Source organism: Hippopotamus amphibius, chromosome 8 (genome assembly GCF_030028045.1).
Source record: "Hippopotamus amphibius kiboko isolate mHipAmp2 chromosome 8, mHipAmp2.hap2, whole genome shotgun sequence".
NCBI lineage: Eukaryota > Metazoa > Chordata > Mammalia > Artiodactyla > Hippopotamidae > Hippopotamus > Hippopotamus amphibius.
In genome coordinates this window covers 21,245,848-21,271,571 of record NC_080193.1, presented here as the reverse complement: position 1 = coordinate 21,271,571, position 25,724 = coordinate 21,245,848, and positions in this window count along the sequence as shown.

Here is a 25,724-nt window from a genome sequence, read left to right as displayed (position 1 = left end):
GTTGGAAAATTATTAACTTGAGAATTTGTTTTCCTGCCATAGGTGCTTCACCTTTTAAGTAATTTAACTATGAAAATGTCCCTTTAAATTCCCTTCCAACAGCTTTGAAAGATCAAAAAGATTTTTACTTAGAGCTGCTGTTATTGAGGATGCTCATTTGGACTTCATAAACACTGGTTTCCCCAAGTTGGACTCATTAGTGCTTTAGAAGTTTCAACCCATTGAGAGAGAGGAAACAAAACAAAATGAAACAAAAGCTTTAAATGTTTCTATAAATGTACTGCCAGCTTCAGTTCAAACAGACAATTGAAATACCCAAGCAACAAAGATGACATCCAACGGCCGAATATTGATGGCGTTAAATTCTTGTTGTGCATGAATCTTTCTGATTTTCATTATGGAGGTTGCCTTTCATTTCCTTTGAAAGAAGAACAATGTTGAGAGGAAGAACAAAGCCACAGCTTTCTTTAATGGGACCTGCTTTTTCGGCTTTGGGTGGACAAGTTAATAAGGAATTCGAAGTCGAAGGAAATTAGGCTCAGATCCCAAATTTCAGCCTAGAACTATGTTTGCCTAAAACATTTCTTTGAAGGTTAAGGGAACGTGGATAGTGGGCAAAGGGGAAAAGTGAGACCGGTCCCCAGCTCTTCAGCAAGAAGAAATGCCTTGGAAAACGCACACGGTTTGGCTGAAAGTGGGTCCTGAGTGTAGGTACAGCACCTGCTCTTCCTCGAGCTTTTCAACATCCTTCACTGAATTATGCGTGGTTGATCTCAACATCCTCACTGTCCTCTGAAGATGAAAAAGAATAAGGAGGTCAGAAAAGCCACGTGAAATAGACAAGAGAGTCACTTGGATTCTAAACCTGAAAGAAAGTCGAATCTGGGCATGTGACTTTTCCACTTCCTGTGTGTTCTCCCGGGGCCTGAGAGGCAAACGGGGATACTGATCCGAATCCGTGGTTGATGATATACAGGAGGGAAGCTGGCTGAAGCTTTATTGGTGGAGGGGATGGAAATGAACTTGGGATAGCTGGCTGGCCTGGCTTTGGAAGCTGCTGAAGCCGATAGATTTCTGGTGCCACCTCAGAGGACTTTCCACTGGGTGGTGTGTGTTCTGCACGGGGCCGTGTCACACAACGTGACAATCTCTGTTTGCTGGGTGGAGGCCAACGTCTCCAGAGCAGCCTGGGCAAAGCCCCAGGAAGGCAGGGCAGGGTTTAAACTCAGGACACAGCTGTTCCATCTCCAGCCCAGCTCAGAGCAATCAGGAGGTGACTTTTTCAGGGCCCAAGAACCCACCCTACCCACTTTGGGTAACTCCTGGGGTGTTTGATAAGGAGACCAGAAGATGGAGACTGGTTTTTTTTCCACAGAAGCAGCATCAGCAAGTGCAAATGCTAAAGCATATATCTCTAAACCAAGTTTACAGCATTAAGATTAATTAGAGAGGGTTTAACCTGGTAACTTGCAAATTTTACAGTCTAAGATATTTATATTAAAGAAACTCCAAATAACAATGCCTTAAATAACATAAACATATAATAGAAATCTGCAGTCAGGCAATTTAGGATTGCTAAGTTACCCCTGATATCAAGGACCAGAAATTCTATCTTGTTTCTCCACCATTCTTTGCACCAGAATTCTTCCTTAAGATACAAAATGACTGCTTAAGCTCCAAACATCATATCCTCATTCCAGCCAGCAAGAAGGAAAGAACAAATATCAGAGTACCCACTCCTTTGAAAGATACTTTCTGAAAATTACACATAATTCTTCCACTTGAATCTCATTGGTTAGAACTTAATCACTTGGCCACATCTAACTGCAATGGAGGCTGGGAAATGTAGTCTTTATTTCAGATGGCCATATGCCCAGCTGAAAATCAGAAGTGCTTATATTGGTAGAAGTGATACTTCGTTACTTCCAAGGCTATGTCATGAAAGGATGCACCTCCCACTTGGCTTTCTTTAGATGCTTGCTCTTGGGAACCAGCTGTCATGCTGTAAGGAAGCCCAAGCAGCCACATGGAGAGGCCACATAAAAGTGTCCCAGCTCATAGTCCTGGCTGAGGTTCCAGCCGAAAAGCATCAACTCATAGAGGCATGGATGAGCCTTCAGGTTATCTCAGACCTGAGTCATCAAGTCACTGCCAACCTTTAAGTCCCCCCCAGCTGGAGCCCCAGACATCACAGAGCAGAGGTAAGCTATCTTCCCTTTAACTCCTTGAACTACTAACTTTGGGGTGGTTTGGTCTTTTTTTTTTTTTGCCCATGGTGAGCCTTTTGCGGGATCTTAGTTCCCCGACCAGGTATTGAACCCTGGCCACGGCAGTGAAAGCACCAAGTCCTAACCACTGGATTGCCAGGAAATTCCCTGGGGTGGTTTGTTATGTAGCAAAAGTAACTGGCACAGAGGGCTACAGAGTTCCGGTATTTTTCTGTAAGTGGCAGAGGACTAAAATAGGGAAGGAGGCCACTGCAGCCTCTCCCCTAACACCAGGCCCACCTCCCTCCCTCCCTCCAAAGATGAAGGAACTGATGATCTGATCACAAGCACTGACTCAGCTAACAACAAAGCTGATGTTAATTCCTTCTCTGATACCTATCCTATGTGCATAGCAGCCCTGGAGCACGACACCCATGGATAGGAGAGGTGACTCCCAGGACACGATCCAGACATTCTTGGTTATAATTCCCTGTAACATCATAAAAGTCTTTACTTCTTATCAAGTGATATTGTCAGGGTGTGTCTCACATGCACGTCTCTCTGGCTTAAAGGATGGACAAGACTAGAGGTGGGGACACAATTAGGAGGCTGCAGCTGTGTCCAGCTGAGAGATAGAAGAGTTTCCAAACGTGGGCAGCATTAGGAAGGCGGTTAGACAAATATTTAGGAGGTAAAACTGGCAGAGCTTGGATATAGGCCGGACCAGGGTGGGAGTTAGAGGAGAGTAAGGAGTTGTGGATAATTCTGATATTTCTGGCTTGGGTAGGTAGCTGGTGATGCCATCAACTGAAACTGAAGTTTAGGAAAGTTGATGATTTCGTTTTGGGATATGTTGTTACGTCCAGCCAGCCAGGTGGAGACGTTTTGTGTGTGTGTGTGTGTGTGTGTGTGTGTGTGTGTGTGTGTGTGTGTGTGTTTGGGTGGCATTCTTCATCTGGGGAGGGAGGGGGTCAGATGTCAACATGATGGCCTGAATTGTACTGGTCATTATTTAATAGAATACATCAAAGGCTTGAGGAAATGTAAGTGCCACATTCAAGGGTGTATCAGCACATCCCTAGGCTGCTAGTAGAATTAGCTAAGTTAGGAGTTGGGGTGAAAATGGACAAAACAGTCTGTACTTGATTAACAGCTCTTCCTATCCACACCCCTTGGCAAAGTCACTTTGCAGCTTCTCCCCTCAAGAAGTGGAGTCTATTTCCTCTCCCTTTGATTTGAGTTCAGCCTTGTGACTTGTTTTGGCCAACAGGACATGGTGGAAGTGAGAGGATTAGCCTGCTGGAGGAGGAAAGACCTATGGAACTGAGCCACATCATCCCAACTGAAGCCAAGTTCAACCAGCCAGCCCCCAGCTGACATATCAGCTGCCCACAGATATGCAGGGGTCAGCTAAGCCCAGCCCAAATCAGCAGAAGGGCCCAGTTGACCAACAGAGCCATGAGTCATAATAAATGACTGTTGTTTCAAACCATGATGTTTTGGACATTTTGTTACACAGCCTGTGTAACTGATACAATGACTCTGGGAGATAAGTGGGGTGGGGGTGGTTCTGTATCATAGATCTTGTTTACTTGGAAATGTTATACCCTAAAGGGATAAGCCAGCTATATGCACAAGGGTTAGTCATCCTTTCCTTGCTGTCTTCCTTCACACTCCCAGGACTTTGGTGATATCTATTTATTGGTACCAGTCTTACCTGGAGACCTCAGAACTGAAAGAACAGAATGGCTAGTGGGGGTTCTCAACCTTAGCATGACTGACATTTTGGGCTGGGTGATTCGTTGTGGAGGGTGCCGACCTCTGCATTGGAGGATATTTAGCAGCATCCTGGCCTCTACCTACTAGATGTCAGTAACATGCCTCCCCACCCCCGCCACCCCACCCCGATGTGACAACCTAAATGTTTCCAGGAATTGACAGATTTTCCCTGGGGAGTTAAAAAAACTTGCCCCCAACTGAGAACCACTAGGCTAAAGGATTCCAGAAAAACCATAAGACCAGCCCTTATAGAACAAACTGGCAAACCAAGGCCCCTAAAGAATATGCTAATATGGGTGCTACAAGAGCATCATGCACTCACACACTCACTCTTGCATTTACAAGCAATCATCGCATGCCTGCTGTATGCTGGTTGCTGTACCAGGGGCTGGAGACCCTAGGCCCTGTCTGCGGGAACTCGAAATGTTGCAGAAATCGGTCCGTGGAGAAACCAAGCACCACACTCAGAGGGCTGGAGATCTCAGGTTTATTAAGCTGGTGGCCCCAGGTGAGCTAACGCTCCAAAGTTCTGGGCCCCGAGCTCAGGGTGAGCTTTACTTTTATAGGGGTCAGTGCACATGATTACAGTTAGCATGGGTAGATTGGTTACTTGGTTTACAGAGCACGGAAGTTTCCAAACAGAAACTTACAAGAGCAGGTGCAGAACATTCCATTTTTAGCAAAACATCTTATGGTTACATTGGATTGCTAGGTCATGCTGGGTTTTTTTTTTTTTTTCCCCTCGGTGCAGCAAGCATATTTTACAAAAGCAGAACAAGCATGGAGTTACTTTTAGCTGAGTGCAAGTTTCTAATTTTCCTCTTCAATAATCTAGTGGGACACAACCAAATAGACAAGTGCAAGCCCTAGGAAGTCATAAAAGAGGCATTTAATGCAGGTAAGTAGGATGCATTCGGGAACAACTTCCTGGAGGAAGTGGCTTCTTAGCTCAATGTTAAACGCTGAGTCACACTTCTCTAGGATGAAAAGGGGAGTGTTTGGAACACATGAGCAGGTTCTGTAGGGAACTGGGTAGAACTGGTGTGTGGAGTGAGCGGAGCAGACCAGAGCAGCATCTTCAGGGAAACGCAACCAATTCTCCCAGCCACACATCACTTTCCATGAATATGCCACTAGATAGAAAGCAGACTTGGGCATCTAAGTTTCTGCAACAGAACTGAGCCAGGCCCTGGGGAGGGCTCTACCCAGCCGGCAGGGTTCAGGCAGAGGACGGAGGAAAACAAGGCTCCACTGTGGGTCCTGCCACGTGGGAAGGCCTGACCCAGCTGCTCCTAAGGGCTGGCACATGGCTGCATCCGAAAGATTTGAAAAGCAACATTATGGACAGGCCAGGCAGGAGGGGCTCTGGGTGCCTCACTTCCCTGCCTTCAACCTCCCTTGATCCAAAAGACCCATCGTGCTGAATGAGAGAGTCTGACACACTTCCACCCCAGCTCTGTCTCCAAGCAGGTAAATGGAAATACCATTCATTCAGCAAATATTGACCAAGGGCCTGTGTACACAAGGCCCTGTATTAGGTGTGGCTGAGAGTATAGCTTAGGTTCATTGGGAAGCAGGCTGATAGTACAGGGTGTTCAACAGTAACTTCCAGAAAATATTTACTGTGCATCTGCTACGTGCCAGGCACTGTATTGGGGATCCAAAGTTGAACAGACCCAGAAGTTTCCTGGCATCATGGTGCTCACATTCCAGCAAGGGGGACAGACAGTAAACCAGTAAATCAATAAACAGGATCAGGACTTCCCCAGTGGCACAGTGGTTAAGAATCTGCCTGCCAATGGAGGGGACATAGGTTTGATCCCTGGTCTGGGAAGATCCCACATGCCGAGGAACAACTAAGCCGTGCACCACAACTACTGAGCCTGCACTCTAGAGCCTGTGAGCCACAACTACTGAAGCCCTCATGCCACAACTACTGAAGCCCACGCACCTAGAGCCCGTGCTCTGCAACATGAGAAGCCACTGCAACGAGAAGCCCAAGCACTGCAACGAAGAGTAGCCCCTGCTAGTGGCAACAAGGACCCAACACAGCCAAACATAAATAAATTAATTAAAAATAAATAAATAAATAAATAAAGATGCTGGGGTAACTGTTAAAAAAAATAAACAGGACCATTATTAGATAGCGGTAAGTACCTCTCAGGAGACAATGAAATGAGAGAGCTCATTACCTCATTAGAAGGATCTAAATGCAAGAGAGTTTTGGTGGGATGGTCACAGACAGCCTCTCTGATCAGGTGACTGGTGGGCTGCAACCAAAGGGGATTTTTTCATTCATTAAACTGATGTTGATTGGGCACTGCCAAGGCACCAGGCATTGGAATATATCAGTGAACGAAACTGACAAAGACCCCTGTGCTCATGGAGCTAGTATCCTGGGAGTGAGAATAACTAAGGAAAAAACAATTACTTCACGAGTAAATTATGTTAACTGTTAGAATGTGAGGAAATGCAATGAAACACAAAAACACGAGGCAGGAGAAAGGAGATTGCAGTGCCAAGGTTAAGGGCTGGGGTGGAATAGGGTAGGGCAGGGAGGGGCTGGTAAGGGTGACCCCCCCCCACCCCTGCCAGGTGACATCTGAGCCCAGAGACAAAGGACGGAGAGACATGAATATCTGGGGAAAAGTGTCCCAAGTGAGCCCAAGCGACTCACAGAACTGTGAAGATAATAGCAAATTGTTGTTTTTAACCACCAAACTTGGGGATGTTTGTTATGCAGCAATGGATAACAGGAAAGCTAAAATAAGCTCAGTACCTGGTCCAGAATCTGCCCCACACTCAACTCCTTCCACCATGCTGTGCTACGTCAGCTCTCTGTTGCACGTGAGCAAACGCCTAATATTCTCAGGTCAAATTTCCTTGACTTCTTTCACATTGAGGGTCCTCCCTTCCAGTCTGCTGCAGCATCTCCTTCCAGAGGCCACGTTCCTGACTAGGTCAGCGTCCAGACCTGTTCCACCCTGGCAGCCATCACCTCTGCTTCCCTGTCCCCTCATTGCTTCAGTTTCTTCTTTTGTGGACAGCTCCAAGGCTCTGAGACACTTCGCCTGTTGCACTTCACAAACCTTCCTTTATCTCACCTCTTTTCCCATGCTCACCACCCCTCCCTGGGATGAGCCTTCCTCATTTCTCCCTGGGTTGTTGCAGCAATATCCCTCTGTCTCCAACCCTTGCAGTCAGCTTTCTCACAGCTGTGAGTGTGCACAAATGTGGATCATTGAAGTGGTACAAACAAAACTGCATCCCTAAGGTCCTCCATAATGGGTCCTTCCTACTGTTCCTGGCCCCTCATCCCACTTCCCCACAGAGGCTGTGGTTACCCTGAATACCCAGAAGTCCCAGGTGGGTCGGGCTTTCCCATTGGTTCTCATGTTTGCACAAGACAGCCCCTTGCCTAGATTCTCTTCCCCCACTTTGTCTTGGGGTGCATGCCTTCCCCTTGTCAAACATCACCTCTTCTGGTAAGCCTTCTTTGATATGACCAAGAAGAATTAGAGTTCCCTAATCAGAGTTGCCAATGCATCTGCATTATAGTACTGACCATATTAATTTGTCCCTGCTCTTTACTTGTGAGTCTATCCCATTAACAGAGCATCCTGAGGACAGAGCTACTGCCTCATCCTTCCATAGCTTAATGCAGCATCCAGCATAGGGTAAAGATTTATCTAAGTGAGAGGTCAGCAAAGCACAGCCCGCAGGACAGATCCAGCCTGCCTACCCCACTGCCTGATTTTGTATGGCCTGCAAGCTAAGGATGAATTTTACAGAAGAACATTTGCCATCGATTTGGTGACAGGGAACACTAATTTTGTACTCCAATTGGGCAAAATGTTATCCCTCCCTACAAAGGAATTCCATTCTTCTCATTCGTAGATCTGTATCATAAAACATTGTACTCAATTGTAATGATTATTTTTTTAAAGCTTTCATTTTCATTATTTACTTATTTATTTATTTAGGCTGTGCTGGGTCTTAGCTGCAGCCTGTGGGATCTTCCTTGTGGCATGTGGGATCTTTTAGTTGTGGCATGCATACTTCCTAGTTGCGGCATGCAAACTCTTAGTTGCGGCATGCATGTGGGATCTAGTTCCCTGACCAGGGATCAAACCCGGGCCCCCTGCATTGAAAGTGCAGAGTCTTAACTGCTGGATTACCAGGGAAGTCCCATGATGATTATTTTTTTCATTTTATCAATAAAAAATTTGTGGAAATGTGTTCTGTCTCTTATTATACAAGAACTTGCATTGTGTCCTAGATTGTGCCTCTTAGCTCTCAAAATCTAAAACATTTATTAACTGCCCCTTTACTGAAAAAGTTTGCTGACAGTGTTGTAAGACCTAAAATTTCAAGTGCTGCCTTGACATCTCCGACCCTCACAGAGCCCCAAAGGCCTGTGTGTCCCTGCTGTTACCAGATATACTCCCTACCCAGACAGCTGGTCCTCAGCCTGATGGATTTCACCCCTGATCAACCTGTGAAATGATTCAAACATGCCATCATATCCGCCTGAGAAAACTGTGGACCATCTCATCCTCGTTACTAGGAAGACTGCCACCTGCAGCACTTGCTGGTTCCACTGCCCCTGGGTGCTGGGTGGCCTCCTTCTCCCTGAGGCTGTATGTGTGGTGTATAAACTCCTACCAACCTCATCTTTCCAGTATCAGGTGTTATATGTTTGGCCACCTCATACCATTTAGGGCCGGGGATCCCTCCTTCACCAATGGGGTGAATAAGAGGTGATTGGAGGGACTTCCCTGGTGGTTCAGTGGTTAAGAATCCACCTGCCAATACAGGGGACACAGGTTCAATCCCTGGTCTGGGAAGATCCCACATGCTGCGGAGCAACTAAGCCCAAGCACCACAACTACTGAGCCTGTGCTCTAGAGCCCATGAGCCACAACTACTGAGCCCACATGCTGCAACACTGAAGCCTGTGCACCTAGAGCCTCTGCTCGGCAACAAGAGAAGCCACTGCAATGAGAAGCCTGAGCACCACAACTTGAGAAAGCCCACATGCAGCAACGAAGACCCAACTCAGCCAATAAATAAATAAACAAATTTATTATTTAAAAAAAAAGGGGGGTGATCAAAATACTGATCCCTGGTCTGAAAAAATGAATCTGCCTGATTCTCGATCTTGTTTCATTCCCCTTGTGCCATCTCACCTCCCTGGGCCCCTCCCCCAGCCACCAGGCCCCTCCCCCCTTCCTCACTCTGAAACCTGGCCCCAGATTTCTCCCCTCCTCCTCCTCCTGGCCCTTTCACACCGTCACACTACTTCTCCTGTGAGTCCTTCTGCCTGGAAGAATAAACCACCACATCCTGCCAGCTCGTTCTTAAAATCTTCTTGAAAGCTCGCCTCGGCCCCTCCTTTGCCCAGACCGCTCAATCCAAGAAAAAGAAGTGATTTTTTTTTTTAACATTTTGAGGTTGGAAGTGTTTGCCAGCTGGTCTGCCTGGACGCTAAAACAATAACCTTCATACTCATATAAAAAGCCCTGTATGTGAAGGTGGGCTGGGGGTGCTTTTTTAAGGCAAGGCTGCCAGCTTCCTTCTTATTAGAAGTCTGAGGGGTTTACATGACACCTGAGAAAATAAAGTAGGAACTGTGCCTGCGGCATGTTGATAAAGCGATCTGAAGGGGGAAAAAAACCCTGAATGTGACTAAATCCTGGGACAGAACTTTGGACCCTTTGTGTTTCTTTACAGCCCAAAGCCAACTCAAAAGCAACAAACAGAAACATTTCTCCAGCTTCGCTCAGCCCGGGAAAACCCAGTCGGCCGCTGTGTTTATTCTGGAGCAAATGCTGAAGGGACTGTTGTCTGAAACGTTGCAAATGTGGGCATTTATCAAACATCTTTGCATCTCCCTGAAAGAGACAGGGCTACCCTGTAGCCCGGAGAAGAGCATGGTGCGCTGTGCACTTCTGTGGGTAAAGCAATTTGAAGAGAAAACTCCATGAAGGTGCCTGAATTGTGGGGACAGGACCCGTTGGACCCTTTGGACCCTGCAGGGTCAGTGGGTGTGTGTGGGGGGGGGTGCAGGAGGGATGGAGAGAGACACCTCTACTCTTTTTCTCAGACATGCCTCCTAAAGAAGGAGCTCAGCTCTTGTTCACATACAGCAAGTATCAGGGAGTGTAGTTGACCAGATGGCCCTTTGAGGTTCTGGTGCAGAGAGGCCAGGATAGATATTAGCTGAAGGTGGCCTGAGTTTGGGATTCTTGTGCCATGCAGGGAGCATGGGCTGGATCCTGTGTGGAGAGAGGCACCGAGGACCAGGCAGTAAATTGTTCAATGGCCACAGATTCTTCCCGTCCCAGGACACATGCCCCTTTGCGATGTCTGCAATGTGACTTTGTCCTTCCTCCTTTCCAGAGGCAGAGTCTATTTCTTCACCACCTTGAATCTGAGCTGGACATGGGACTTGCTTTGACCAACAGGATCTGACGGAAGTGATGCCATACTGGAGCCTAGGCTCTAAGAGTCTTTGCAGCTTCCTGTCTTCTTGGAACACTACCCTAAGAGCACAGTGCGAGGAAGCTAGTCTAGCCAGCTGGAAGATGGGAGGCCACGGATGGAGACCCAAAGCCAGTGCCAGCTACCTGTGAGACCCAAAGCCAGTGCCAGCTACCTGTGAGACCCATGAGTGAGGCCATCTTCAACCTTCCAGCCCAGCAGATGGTCCAGCTGAATGCACTTGAGTGAACCCAAGTGAAATCAATAGAGAACCTCTGAGCCAACCCTCCAAAGCACAAGAAGTTTGTTATTTTAAGCCACTAAGTTTTGGGAGTGGCCTATTACACAGGTACAGATAACTGATATAGATGGATAGACAATCAGAGACTGATATACTTCAGACCAGCACTGTCCAATAGCTATATAGGGCAAGCCACATTTGTCATCCTACATTTTCTAGTCATCACGTTAAAAAACATAAAATGAAACAGGTGCCATTCTTTTTAATTATGTATCTTATTTACCCCAATGTATCCAAAATATCACTTTCACTATATGAGCCATATAGAAAATATTATTGGGTATTTTACATTATTTTTTGATACTAAGTTTATGAAATGAATGTGTATTTTACACTGACAGCACAACTCAAGTCCAACTAGACACATTTCAAGTGCTCGATTGTCACATATGGCCCGGTGGCTACCATATTGAAATACAGCTTCCAAAATTTGGAAGATGGCTAGGAAGGAAAGAGACTAGAGGCAGGATGAAAAAGTGGGGAGTTCTGAGAGGCTCAGGCAGAGACAATCAGGTCTGACCTGATGTCCACTGGGATGGAGAGAAGGTGACAGGTTCCAATGACATTCCAGAGGTGGAAGTTGATGGCTGTGGTGGGTTGAATGGTGGCCCCCCCAAAAGATGTGTCCACCAAGAAGCTGTGAATGTGACCTCATTTGGAAAAAGGGTCTTTGAGGATGTGATTAAGTTAAGGCTCTAGAGATGTGAGGATCCTGAATTATCCAAGTAGACCTTAAATTCAATGACAAGTGTCCTTATAAGAAGAGGAGAGAAGGGAGACGCTGAGAGGGACACAGAGAGGGGAGGGGAAGGTCTGTGCAGATGGAGGCAGAGACTGGAGTGATGGAACTCCAGGCCAAGGAACACCCAGGTCCACAAAAAGCTGGAAGAGGCAATGGAGGATTTCCCCCTGGAGCCTTCAGAGGGGGCACAGCCCTGCCGACACCATACCTTTGGACTTCTGGCCTCCAGAACTGTGAGAGAAGACATTTCTGCTCTTATAAGCCTCCAAGTCTATGGCGATTTGTTAAAGCAGCTCCTGGGAGACTCAGACACTGGCCCCTTAGATCCAGGTGGTTAGCAGGCTCCGGAGCTTCAGGGGTGACAAGCAGGGTGAGGGCGATGTGAGGAGCTGGACTGGGAACCCTGGGGGCAGAGTGACTCTGAGGGCAAGTGAAGGTGCTGTGTGGCTGTGGAAATACAAACAGCTAATGCTCGGCAAACACAGAGTGTGCCAGGCGCTATTTTATTTTATTTTGTTTTTAAAGGCAGACATTTTTTTTAATTGGGAGCGGGGCACACCACATGGCTTGTGGGATCTTAGTTCCCTGACCAGGTATTGAACCTGGGCCCCCGCAGTGAAAGCGCCGAGTCCTAACCAAAGGACCGCCAGGGAATTCCCTGCCAGGGACTTTCTTTCTATTTCTCTCTTTCTTTCTCTCTTTCTTTCTTCCTTCCTTCCTTCCTTCCTTCCTTCCTTCCTTCCTTCCTTCCTTCCTTCCTTCCTTCCTTTCCTTCCTTCCTTCCTTTTTCTTTCTTCCTTCCTTCCTTCCTTCCTTCCGAAGGAAAAGTTGAGTTCTTTTTTTTTTTAATTATTTATTTTATTTTTTATTTATTGACTGCACTGGGTCTTTGTTACTGTGCATGGGCTTTCTCTAGTTGCAGCAAGTAGGGGCTACTCTTTGGTGTGGTGTGCAGGCTTTTCATTGTGGTGGCTTCTCTTGTTGTGGAGCACGGGCTCTAGGCATGCAGGCTTCAGTAGTTGCAGCATGTGGGTTCAGTAGTTGTGGCTCACGGGCTTAGTTGCTTTGTGGCATGTGGATCTTCCCGGACCAGGGCTCGAACCGTGTCCCCTGCATTGGCAGGCGGATTCTTAACCACTATGCCACCAGGGAAGCCCTACCAGGCACTACTTTAAATGCCTTCTTTATTTGAGCTCCATTCATCAACAGCCCTATGAGGCAGACGCTATTCTAATCGCCATTACACAGATGACAAAACTGAGGTGCAGAAAGGGTACCTCGCACAAGGTCACACATCTGGTAACTGGAGGAGCCTGGATTTGAACTCCAGCTGTGTAATCTCATTTCTGCTGGGGCCGCAGAGAGGGAGGAGGGACCGAGGCAGACGCAGGCAGATCCTGGCTCCCCTGGGGGCTGCCTGTGGTAAAGGACAATTTTATTGATATTCACATCCAGGCTTTTTTAAGAGGATGAACTGTCCAGCACCTTTCCTGTGTCCACCCGCTTGGAGGTCATCGCTGAATGACCGGGAGCCCCACAGGACATGGGAAGCCTCCACGAATGCCGGCAGAAATCAACGCAGTCCGCCCCAAATGGCAAGCGAGGCTGCATTTTCCATCTCCAGAATGCAGCCTGCTCCGCGGCTTGGCTCCCTCCAGGAAATCCTGTTTGTACTATTTTGGGAAAATTGATGGCTTTTTTTTTTCCCGAGCCTTCCAGAAGCCCGACAGATGGTCTCAGATTTTCACGCTCTCTCCAGGGTGGTGTCTGAGACACCGTCTTGATGATTCTTTCTACTGTCAGGCATTTTAACCAATATGTGTTGCTTCAACAAATATTTTTTGAAAGCCTGCTTATATGCAAAGTACTAGGTCCTGGGAGATGAATTAGAACGTATCAATTGCACATGGGTTATGTTCTGGGGCATGTGGGAGGCAGCTAGATTGTAGCAGAGATCCCAGGCCATTCTGTGGGGGGTCGGGCCCCCAAACGAAGCACATTTATGTGCTCTGTGCCTGATACACCATCTTATGCGCACAACCTGGGAACATTTTTACACAAGTAAGATCAGATGAAAAGAAATAACCGTGGAAGCCTTAAAATGGAGAAAAAGTCGCAAAAGAGCAAGACCGGTTATCTTTGTGAGAAGAAGCTGTGTATTTTATAAAGAGGAATTTCTCGAACTTGCTGGAAACCTAGTTCCTTTTCCTGTACCTGGGAAAAAAAGGAGGGGCACCAAACAGGGCAGACAGGAGCCCCAAGGCACAGACTGCTTTGTAGAGAAGATGCTGTTCCAGCTCCCAAGGAAACTGTATTAGAAGAAATGAGAAATGACACAAATATTCCATGGCAATTAAGCCACAGACACTGCATGACAGCCACCATACATGTTTGGCAGTAAGAGGGCTGGTTCTGGTTCCCACAGACCAGATTCCACAGGTGAATGCCAGCTTCACCTGTCCAGGTAACTTAACATAAGTAAATGCTCTCTTGGGGCCTCAGTTTTCCCGTCTGTAAAGTGGGGGTAATAATGGCACCAACCTCCTAGGGTTGGGGTGGGGCTGAACGTGATGTCTCCCTGGCCCACAGCAAGTTCATTGCCAGCATTATGCTTGGACTTCGACAGGTCAAGACTGATAAAAAGGCAGCCTCTTCCTCCAGCGAATTCCATCTGAGATCAGGCTTCCTGGGGAAGATCAAACTTACAAAGCAGAGTGTAGTCTAAGGAGAAATGGTTTCTAGACATACGGCCTGTGTTGGTTTCTAGAAATGGTTTCTAGACATATGGCCTGTGTTGAATTTCAAGGTCAACAAGCATCCTAGCTCATGTCAACCTGACATTTTGGACATGTCTAGGCAGAGGAGATCAGAAAGGAAAGGGGTGCCTGCGACTCTCACTTGCCCCAGAGGCCCAATCCAGTTCCTGAAGCTGATTCTTCTGCTACCTGCCTCAATGCCAGGCTGGCACCAGGAGATACCAGAAGCTTCTCTGATCTTGAGGCTCTGCTTTAGAAAACTCGAAAGGATTTTTTTTTTCATGCAACATGTTAGATTTATTTTTTAAGTGGTTTTCCCCCAAAGCACTAAAAAAAAATTTTTTTTTTTTTTTACTGCGAACATTTTCAAGCACAGAGAAAGCAGAAATACATCTACTACCCAGAGTCAACAATGGTTAACATTTTGCTTTCTTTATTCTCCCTCCCTCTCTGGCTAAACTGTTTTAAAGTAAATTACAGATGATTTACATGGCGCTTCAACTTAATACTGTGGCATGTATCTCTAAGAAGAAGGAAGAAGAGTGTCCTGCACATCTGCAGGTCCTTTATTACATGTAACTAAATTAAAATAATTCCCTAATAGCATCTAATACCCAGTCCATATTCAAATTTCCCCAGTCTCTCACAAATAATCTTCCCAAAGGATTCTTAAGTGGGGTCCAGACAAACAGAGAGCAAATAAGGCTTATCAGCCATTGAGGCTCATTCTGGACCCGATGTCGGCCTGAGTGGCCAGGAGCTGTCCACCAGGTCGACTCTGCAAACAAGCGACAGGCCACACCACACCACGGGGCTCGGAGACTCGGGAGAGAAAGGGGAGAATCATTCTGTGTTTCTTTACAACTTCAGTTTCTGGGAAAACCGTATCTTGCATAGGTCTTGGCCCAGCCCACTGGCTATGAAACTGGACCCCTTGGTCTCTGGTTTATATTAGGAAGGTAAAGTCCGCAGCATGGGGTGCTTTTCTTTCCCTGCCCCATAAGAATCCAAACAAAATTCTTTGGTTATCGACTTTCTTTTCTGTGGCTGAACTCCCTGAGTGCACCACCCTTCTCTCCCAGTGCTCCAAAAACGGTTGCTGCCCAAGCCAGCTCCACAGCAGCAACACGACCAGCACGCAGACACACACACACACACGTGCATTCAAGCAGTGCACACACATACACACTGAAGGCACACACGTGAGCACATTGCACACCTCTGCACACATGAACACACACACATACATGTACACACACGCACACCCAGGAGTGCACCTGCATGCATACACACGCACACACGCATACACAGTGTGGACACACTTGCAGACGCATGCACACATGCACTCAAGAGGTGCCCACACTGCACACCTAAGCACATGTGATCATACACACTCACACATGTACAAGCACATGCGTACGCACACACCGCATGCACAAGGCCTTCCATCCAAGGGCGAATGGAAACTGCGGCTCCCAGAAGGAGGCTTCCCCACCCCACCCCCCAACTCCACCCCCTCAACGTCTCCCCCCAGCCTTTGATAAGCCCCCTGCTCCCTCCCACCAGAAGGAGGGTTGCAGCCGGCTAACCTCTGCTTGTAAACAAGCTGACCTGGCATCCCCAGCTGGGCCGGCAAAAGAGAAGCCAAGCCTAAGAAACGGGAGGGACTCGCAGGCTTCGTGGCCCCGGTGGGTTCCCTCGGCCTCTGCTCCCTCCTGGGCCCCCTCCCCCAGCAGCCCACTGCAAACACGAGAGAGAACATAAGCCCTTAGGTGCCACGAACGTCCCATAAAAGAGGATGTGGACCCCAAGGCAGGCTGTGTAGGGGAGGGGAGTGGGGAGGAGGGTTGAACAAGAGACCGGGGGCCGGGGCAGGGCGAAACCAAGGGAAAGAAACTTGAGTCTACGCTTTTAGCAGGAATTTGATTCAACACAGTAAGGATCTTTCTCTAAATCGGCCCGCAGCAAACGTTGCAAAGAGTCCTTCAGGCGTGTGGCCTAACAGGCGAGTCGTGCCTTAGTTTTACGGGGCTCTTAACAGCCCGGCATCAGCCACAGGTATGCTGTGTAATCACTTCCCTCTTAGGGGGGAGTAATGCGGGAGCCCCGCTGGAAGCAGGGCCGCTTGCAGACATGGAATATTCCAGTCCATTCCATAAACCAAGCCACACGCAGCCCTCAAGTCTCAACTCTGACAGGTTCGCCCGGAGATCGTGGGCACCCGTGGGGCCCAAGGCTCCACTCCACAGGAACCAGGTTTACTGAGCACTAGACCCTCGAACTTGACCCTGCGCTTAGGCATCCAGAAGCAGAAGAGACTGCGGTTCAGGCTCACGGAGAAACTGTAATTCGATTGGAGGCGTAAAAGAAATACAGTTGATTCTCATTATTCCTGGAAGTCCTGTTCTATGAAGTCACCACAAACACTGAATTAGCAAGTACCAAACCACTGCTCCTACGGGAGGACCCAGGCTTGAGTTCCTGAGAGCCTCTGGTCACAATATTTTCATCAACGCATCGATGTGTGTCTCTGTTTAAAGATGATTTAGCGACTACATATTATAGATTCATTAACACTGGACTCACGGCCAATAGCACTGTCACTCACGCCTGAATGAAGCTTACGCAACACAGGTATTTTCTGCATAAGGCACATTACAGACTTCTTGCACTCAGAAACACTAAATAGTGCTTTTTGACTACGCGTGGGGCCACTTGAAACACCATTCACCAATAAAAAGTACAAGAGTGCAAAAAACGTGACACTACCCAGATTGCAAAAAGGATGCCTGTTTACAAAAGGTGAGGACAAGAAGACAGAATAGCCCTGTTTGCCCTCAGCTGGGACATGCACACTGGGCAGCTCTGCCTGTGTCTGCAAATGACTGAGAAAAATCCACGAGTATTGACTTGAGGGGTGACCAATGGATGTCAGGGAGTAGGCGAATTTGCAAATATAGAGACAACAGGGACTTCCCTAGGGGCGCAGTGGTTGAGAATCCGCCTGCCAATGCAGGGGACACGGGTTCCATCCCTGGTCCGGGAAGATCCCACATGCCGCGGAGCAACTAAGCCCGTGCGCCACAACTACTGAGCCTGAGCTCTAGAGCCTGCGAGCCACAGCTACTGAGCCCATGTGCCACAGCTACTGAAGTCCACACACCTAGAGCCCGTGCTCTGCAACAAGACAAGCCCCTGAACCACAACGAAGTGTAGCCCCTGCTCACCGCAACTAGAGAAAGCCCACGTGCAGCCAAAAATAAATAAATAAATAAATAAATAAATAAATACAATAGCAACAAAAAATATCAGTTGTTACGACTGGCACAGTGTTTGCTAATGATAGTTGCCTCTATGATTACTCTTATCCCTACCACCCAGGCTGCTGTTATTATTACTGTTATTGGTGGCGGTTAGTATTATTACCAGCGTGGGTATTCACTACCCAGCCAGCCATCTGGCCTGGAATCCATCACTATCTTTGATGACAGGAGCAGATCCAGGTTTGGGGGCATCTGAAGCGTGTGCAATTTTAGAGGGCTTCTTTGAAAGAAAAACAAAAAACAAAATGGCGAATTAAAAATTAGATCCAGGACCTTGGGGTGGGGGGGGTGTTTGCATGAGGGGTCTGAAGTTTAAGCTCCATTAGTTTCAAAGTAAACCCCCCTGTTTGGATCTTACGCTGATACAGAAGCTAAGTCCTTGGTCATCTATTTCTCTCTTAATCAGTTAAAATAATTAAGCATGTCTTTTTTTTAATAAATTTATTTATTTTATTTATTTATTTATTTTATTGTCTGCATTAGGTCTTTGCAGGCTTTCTCTAGTTGTGGAGAGTGGGGGCTACTCTTCCTTGCGGTGTGCAGTTTTCTCATTGCGGCAGCTTCTCTTGTTGCAGAGCATGGGCTCTAGGTGCGCGGTCTTCAGTAGTTGTGGCACTCGGGCTCAGTAGTTGTGGCTCATGGGCTCTAGAGTGCAGGCTCAGTAGCTGTGGCAAACAGGCTTACTTGCCTCTTGGCATGTGGGATCTTTCCCGCCCAGGGATCGAACCTGTGTCCCCTGCCTTGCCAGGCAGATTCTTATCCACTGCGCCACCAGGGAAGACGAAGCATGTCTTTTTTTCCCTACTCTGTGCCAAGCATAGCAGTGATCGAAACAAAGGCCCTTCTCTCATGGGAGAGACCTTCTTGGGGTGGGGGTGAGGGACAGGAAATATAGAAACCAATAAATGATATAGAAGGGGGAAAGGCTTGTCACTGGTAGAGAACTCAGGGCAGGTTCAGAGCTCAGATTTTTCCAATGAGAAAGAGCAAGTTCTGTAGAGCCCTAGGTGAAGAACTTCCAGACAAAGGAAACAGGAAGTGAAGGGACAAGCATTCTGCAGTCATGGAACAGCAAGGCCAGTGGCCTGGAGTGAGTGATGCAAGATAAACTTGAAGAGGTAGGCAAAGGGCAGATCAGGGAGGGCGTTGGAGACCATAGAGAGGAGTTTGGACTTGATGCTAAAAGCAAAGGAAAGCCAGGGGGAGATTTTAAACAGAGGTTGATGCGATTCATGTTTCTGAAAGATCATTCTGGCTACCATGAGTAGAATGGATTATAGGGGAACTTGACTGCCTTCTTTTGGGGTCAGCAGCTTGGGAGGCTGATCAGGTGGGGCTGGGATGTAGCAGTGGAGCAATTAGAATGGAGACATCCACCCCACCCCACTGCCACCCTCTCACAGCAGCTCATGAGAATCAGTACCTGGAACAAAGCCCTTGGGTTACTGCTTTGTTCTCCTGGGAGCAAAGTAAAGAAAGAATGGAAATGGTTTGGCCAACTGGGCCCCAGCAGGGCTTACGCGGCTGGGCCCATGGGAAGCAAGGATGCAGCAACTGTGAAGAGAGGCGTCAACACTGCCTTCCTGGGCCAGGGCTTCCCTGGCGAAGGCACTTTATTACACAGCCTGTCGATATGTTTCTGGCAGTGGGAGCCCACTGTCAGAAGGGCTGTAGCCCCACTTATTAGAGTTGGGTGAAGGGAAGAGTTTGCCTCGGTGTGTTTTGCTTTCATTTGGCGAGGCGGCCCTGTGAGGGGCCCAAGGTTGTGGAATTAACTACAGCCAATTACCTTGCATGTCATACTCAGGTTCCAGCTTGTTGAAAGCCTCTTAGAGGTGGGAGAAATTCACAGGCAAGCAGTCAAGAAAAGTCCTCCTCGCACTAATCTCACGGCCCAGCCTCCTGTGAGTTCGCCCTTTAACTCCAACATTCTTTTCAAATAAATACAACCTCCTTAAATCACTGTCTAAAATTCCCCCAAATAAGGATTATTGCAGTTCACACATAAAAATAAGATTCAGAGCTGCTTAAGTTTAAGTGGTGCCTATATTCACCTCCCTATATCTGTGCTTATTAATGAATGACAGAAGATTCCCTTAAAAAACTGACCTAAATCACAAAAATATATAAAAGATGCACTGCAGCCATCATATAGCAAAGTAATATTGATAAGAGTAATAGATACTATCTTCTGCAAATAATGATACATGTGTCTTCTTTTCCATCACTTGATCCCCTTTCTAATATTCACGTCTTATTGCATTGGCTTGGCTTATCTTGAACATGAATAAATAGTGCAGTGATATCAGGCCTTCTTGTCTTGCTCCTGATTTTTCAATGGAAATGCTGGCAGGTAAGCTTATGATAAATCATCTTTATCGTATGAAGAAAAATTTATTTTGTTCTAAGTGGGTTTTTTTCTTTGCTGGTAATTTATTTTTATTATTTTTTTTAATGTGAAAGGGAGCTTAGAATGATGTACAGTGAGAAATCACTCCTCTTTTCCTAATCCCCCAACACTCAGTTGCCCTCCTCACAGGCAAGCTCTGCTGTGAGTTTCTTTTGTATCTTTCTGGAGATGTTTCATGCTCGTACAAGTGTACTGGTCTGCTAGGGTGGCCATAATAAAATGTCACAGAATGGGTGGCTTAAACAACAGCAATGTGTTCTCTTAACAATTCTGGAGGCTAAAGTCTGAGAGCCAGGTGGGGGCAGGGTTGGTTTCTCCTGAGGCCTTTCTCCTTGGCTTGGAGACAGCCTTCTTCTCACTCTGTCCTCACGTGGGCTTTCTCTGTGCACGTGCATCCCTGGAGTCTTCCTCTTCATATAAGGACACCAGTCATATCAGACTGGGCCCCACTCTCATGATCTGCTTTAATTTTAACTACCTCCTTAAAGGCCCTTTCTCCAGAAACAGTCACATTGGGGGTTAGACGTCAACATTTGAATTTGGGGGGGGCACATAATTCAGTCCATTACAACAAACAAATGTGAATACGTGTGTGTGTGTGTGTTCCTTTTTTTCCACCCTTTTCACAAATGGCAGTATGCTATTCACATCCTGCTTTTTTAATTTTTTTAATTTTTTATTTTTTATAAATTTATTTATTTATTGGCTGCATTGGGTCATCATGGCTGCACACAGGCTTTCTCTAGTTGTGGCAAGCAGGGGCTACTCTTTATTGTGGTGCGTGGGCTCCTCATTGCAGTGGCTTCTTGTGTTGTGGAGCATGGGCTCTAGTAGTTGTGGCACATGGGCTCAGTAGTTGCGGCACACAGGTTTAGTCGCTCCACAGCATGTGGGATCTTCCTGGAGCAGGGATGGAACCCGTGTCCCCTGCATTGGCAGGCAGATTATTAACCATTGTGCCACCTAGGAAGTCCCCCATATCTTGCTTTTTAAATTTAAGACTCTATCTGGGAGATCTATCCACACCAGTATACAGAAAGTTTTCTAGTTTTTAAGGGGTGTAATTTATGTAACCAGCCCTTTACAAATGGTCCTGAGGTTGTTGCCAATATCCTGCTATATCAGGGATAAATTGCCCTGTGCGGTCTTATCTGTCACCACTGCTGCATGTCTCTGCGGGATAAATTCCTAGGAGGGACATGTGCCTTTGTCACGTTGACAAATCAACATTAACAAGTTGTGCCCCCCACCCCCGCCGTGTGGTTGAAGCCCCCTGACTTTCCCACCAGCAACGTAGGAGCATCCCCGCCATCCACCCTGCCGACAGGATGCATTCTCACTTCCGGTCTCTACCAACCTGATGGTGTGGAAATTATGTCACAGTCTTGGTTCCAATCTGCCTTTCTCTTACTTTGAAGGGGGCCAGGAATCTTTTCACAAGTGCATCCAAACAGCATTTTTCTGTGGTGTCTGTGCATGTCCTTTGTCCTTTTCCCAGCGTGTCACTGTCTTCTACCTGCGGATCTGTCCAAGATGTGGACATCATCTTCAGCCCAGGATCTTTTCTCAGCTTCTATTGAGCCTTTCTGGGTTTTGCCCTGGTTTCTTCCTCCATCCATCACTCATTACCTGACTCACCTGTCTGTCATTCATATCCTATCACCTCCTCTGTGTGTGTTCTCTCCTTCTGCACTTAGGGGAGCTCCTTTAACTTATCCTACATGGGTATTTTTAGCAACAGGGAGCAGGAACTCCCCCTACCAGTGACTTAAACAATCAGAACATTTGTGGTCTCCTAACGAGAAGGTCAGAGGTAGATAGTTCCAGGATTGGCTAATTCAGTGACATAGCACCTTGAACCAGGTTCTTCCCTTTCTTCTCCACCATTTTTGGTGGATACACGGAGGGCGTGGTTCCAGGCATCACGTGCAGACAAGGTAACATCCAGGAGAAGAGAGGGGCAGGCCTTCCCATGTGCCTCCCCTTACAAGTGAGGGGACCTTTTCCCACCATCCCCCGCAGAGACCACCTCATGAGTCACTGGACAGCTGGGCACCCGTGACCAGGCTTAAGATAGTCATTGATCAAGGGGAACGACAGCCCCATGGTTGGCGCAGAGCAACCAACATTCACCTCCTGGATCTTGGAGGGGCCAGTGCCTGCCGCCCAGAAGGGCACAGGGATCCAAGAAGGTAAAGTAATAAAGGTGCTGTTCACATGGAAGCCATGGGGATCTTGGCCACCAACCACCAGATTCCCCTGTTTTCCTGAGCATCACGGATTCAGTTTTCTACTGTTTTCATCCTGTCTCCTGCTGCTTCCAGTGTCACTGTCCACTCTTCAGGTGCCCTGTTAGCTCCTTAACCATCTTTCTAGACACACCCAGCTCCTCTGCTGTTTCTGCTTCATCTCTGCCTGCTCCCTGTCATCACAATCCAGGGCCCTGTCACCACAATCCAGGGCCCTGTCACCTCACATTTACCTCATTTTAAGATCACATTTCCTCGTGAATCCAAGATAGAGGCTTTCTACAATTCACTTCTGTTTCTTGCAGAAAATCTTTTTCAAAAATGTGTTTTTCTTCTTGGGGGTAAAGTTCCCCACCTTTCCTATGGCAGGATGCTTTCGTCCAATAGAGGGTTTCTTTGCTGGCGCTTTCCTTGGATCGAATGTCTGCTCAGGTTTGGTGTTCGGTGGGGGCTGGCTTTTTGGTCCCTCTCCCCGTCCACCTGGTTGCTATTAGAACTCTCGTTTCAGATCCTTAAGACCGAGCCTTGGCTGTTAACACCCAACCTGGAGCCACGTTCCCCGCGTCTGGCAGTGATGTTCCTGGAGGGGCTGTGCTGGCTGAGGAGGCATCTTCCACTTCTGCTGCTTGGTTGCCTGATGATCCAAAGGGAAATTTATTCATAGATAATTTGAAACAGTCTGAAGTCCTTCCAATGCCAGATAGAGTGCATAAAAATCTACAAGCCCCCAAGGGTAGCACGCCCACCACTAGTCCTGTCTTCACCCTTCCTTTCTTCTAACTTGATATCCCGGAAATCAATGACCACCACCCACCCAGTACTGCCTCGGGCCAGGTTCACTGCTGGGAATTCAAGTGCCCAGGAATTGGGCAGGAAAGGGAGGTTCTAATGGAGGCATGAGGTATAAAATATCTATGGTAACCCCCAGAATACCGCCTGTGTGCAGCTGCAGTTAGCTACCCTCTCTGTGGTCAGAAATAGCCCTGAGTCACTGAGATGGTCCACGCCGTGATGGAACCCACTTACTGCCTTTCTGCTTGGCCCAGCCATTTTGCCATTTGATGGTGTTACTGATGCTTTTTTTCCCCCCAGGGGTTGAAATTTTTATTCTCATTCTATGAGTTTATAATACAACGCCTCCAACTTTTTGTTGTTTTTTTGATTTTTTTTCCAACTTTTTGTTGTTTTGTTGATTTTTTTTGTTGTTATTGTTAAAATATGAAACATATTTGTATAAGCATGGACATATTGTTTGAACTTTCTAGACCTTAATTCGATTTATGTATAAGGTGGTAGTGTTATCTGGATTAACAATGTAATTTTTATGAGTTGTGAGAAGCTCTTTTTTAAAATTAATTAATTTATTGGCTGCGTTGGGTCTTCATTGCTGCAAGCGGTGGCTACTCTTCATTGTGGTGCACAGGCTTCTCATTGTGGTGGCTTCTCTTGTTGCAGAGCATGGGCTCTAGGTGTGCAGGCTTCAATAGCTGCAGCACATGGGCTCAATAGTTGTGGCACACGGGCTTAGTTGCTCTGTGGCATGTGGTATCTTCCTGGCGCAAGGATGGAACCTGTGTCCCCTGCATTGGCAGGCAGACTCTTAACCACTGCGCCACGTAGGAAGTCCGTGAGAAGCTCTTGATGCTTTTGCCCTTGGGTTTGACAGACACGAGCCCATATTCCTAGCTGTCAGGACTGTCACAACTCTTTATAATTCTTCAGGAGTGAGGAAGGGCAACGCTGGTTCCTTTGACTCTACGTGCATTTTAGTTTTTGTTTCCTCAACAGTGCATTGAAGCATTTTCCCCCTTTTGTTTGTTTGTTTGTTTGTTTTGCTAACATGCTAGGAGAGCAAAAAATAAATCACCAGGACCTTTGTGTTTCTCCATATGAATCGCCAGCTGGTTCCTATTCTGGGACCCCATTCTTGTCAGGGTAACCAACTTCTGATGATTCTCCAGGCAACGCTAGTGTATTTTTTGTTCCTTTTTTTTTTTTTTTTTTTTAATCTCAAACAGAAGCCCCAAACTGCCCCCTCCCACTCCCAGGACATCCATAGTCCATACATAGGCACAGGATCCCAAAGGTGTGTCACCAGATGGACAGCATGCTCGCAGCCACGACAGCTTGGTGGCCGCTGCAAGCGTCTCGTTTGTTCCGAACGCCATGGTGGTGCCCTCCCCAGCCAGCCCCATCTGGGCTCAGCCGGGCCCCATCCCTGGGTCACGTTTGTTCTCTCTTCTGCGTTCCTGTTCTCTGTTGGGGGATTCTCCAGGGCTGTGCAGTCAGGGCGGGTCCTCCCGGAGACCTCCGGGGATAGATCTTCCCATTGGAGCTGGTCACGCTGGTATACGCTCCCCTGGAACCAGGTGAGGGGAGGAACCACCTCTGAGCCAGCCGACCGGCTACCTTTGCCCGTCCCTAGTCAGGCTCCCAGCCCAGGATGCCCTGGTGAACGTGCGTCTCTGCAGAAGGCAGCCTGGCCGCAGAGGCTGAGGCTGGGGGTGTGGGTGGTGGGGGTCTGCACACTCCCCGAGCAGCCGGCACACAACCCAAGCTGACTGACAGGTGTGCATCACCAGTGGACGGATGGTGGATCTCTGGGCTGAGCATTAAGAGCAACATATTTCATTTCCGTTCCAGCAAAAATGAGTGCCTTTAGAGCATTTCGAATGTGTGGGTACCCAGAACACTTTAGGAAACCAATATTTTTCTTTGTCTTCAACAGTGGGTTTTCTATTATACTTTATTTTCCAAAAGTCATTGCCTTATTTTCATGTAGCCCCTTGTGAAGTGAGTATTACAGGTGGAATGTTTGTGTTCTCCCAGAAATCAGAGGTTAAAGTCCTAACTCCCAAAGTGGTGGTATTTGGGGGTGAGGCCTTTGGGAGATGATTAGGGTTGGATGAAGGTGGGGCCCTCATGACGGGATTAGCGGCCTTATAAAAAGAGAAAGCAAGGAAAGAGAGAAATTTCTCTCTCTCTCCCCCTCCCTCTCCCTCTTTCTTTCTCTCTCTTCCTCTTTCCCCAAGCCCCCAAGTGCAGGCCATGTGAGCACACAGCAGGAAAGCAGCTGTCTACAAGCCAAGAAACAGGTCCTCACCAGACACGAATCTGCCAGCACCTTGATCTTGAACTTACAGCCTCCAGAACTGTGAGAGACAAATGTCGATTGTTTAAATCACGCACTCTGTGGTATTTTGTTATAGCAGTCTGAGCTGAATCAGACAGTCAGATGACAGTTTTATTCTCATTTTACAGATGGGAAAACTGAAGCCTAGAGAGGTTAATGACTCCTCCAAGAATATGTAACCATTTAGCATTAAAGCCAGGATAGAAACAAACATTCCCAGTATTTCTAATAGGACTCACTTTCCCAGACCACTACGGCTCAACTCTGGTGAGACTCTGCTGAGTAAGGGAAATACCTCCCAACAGGACAGAGAGAAACTAGGATTCACTGGTCACCTTCCA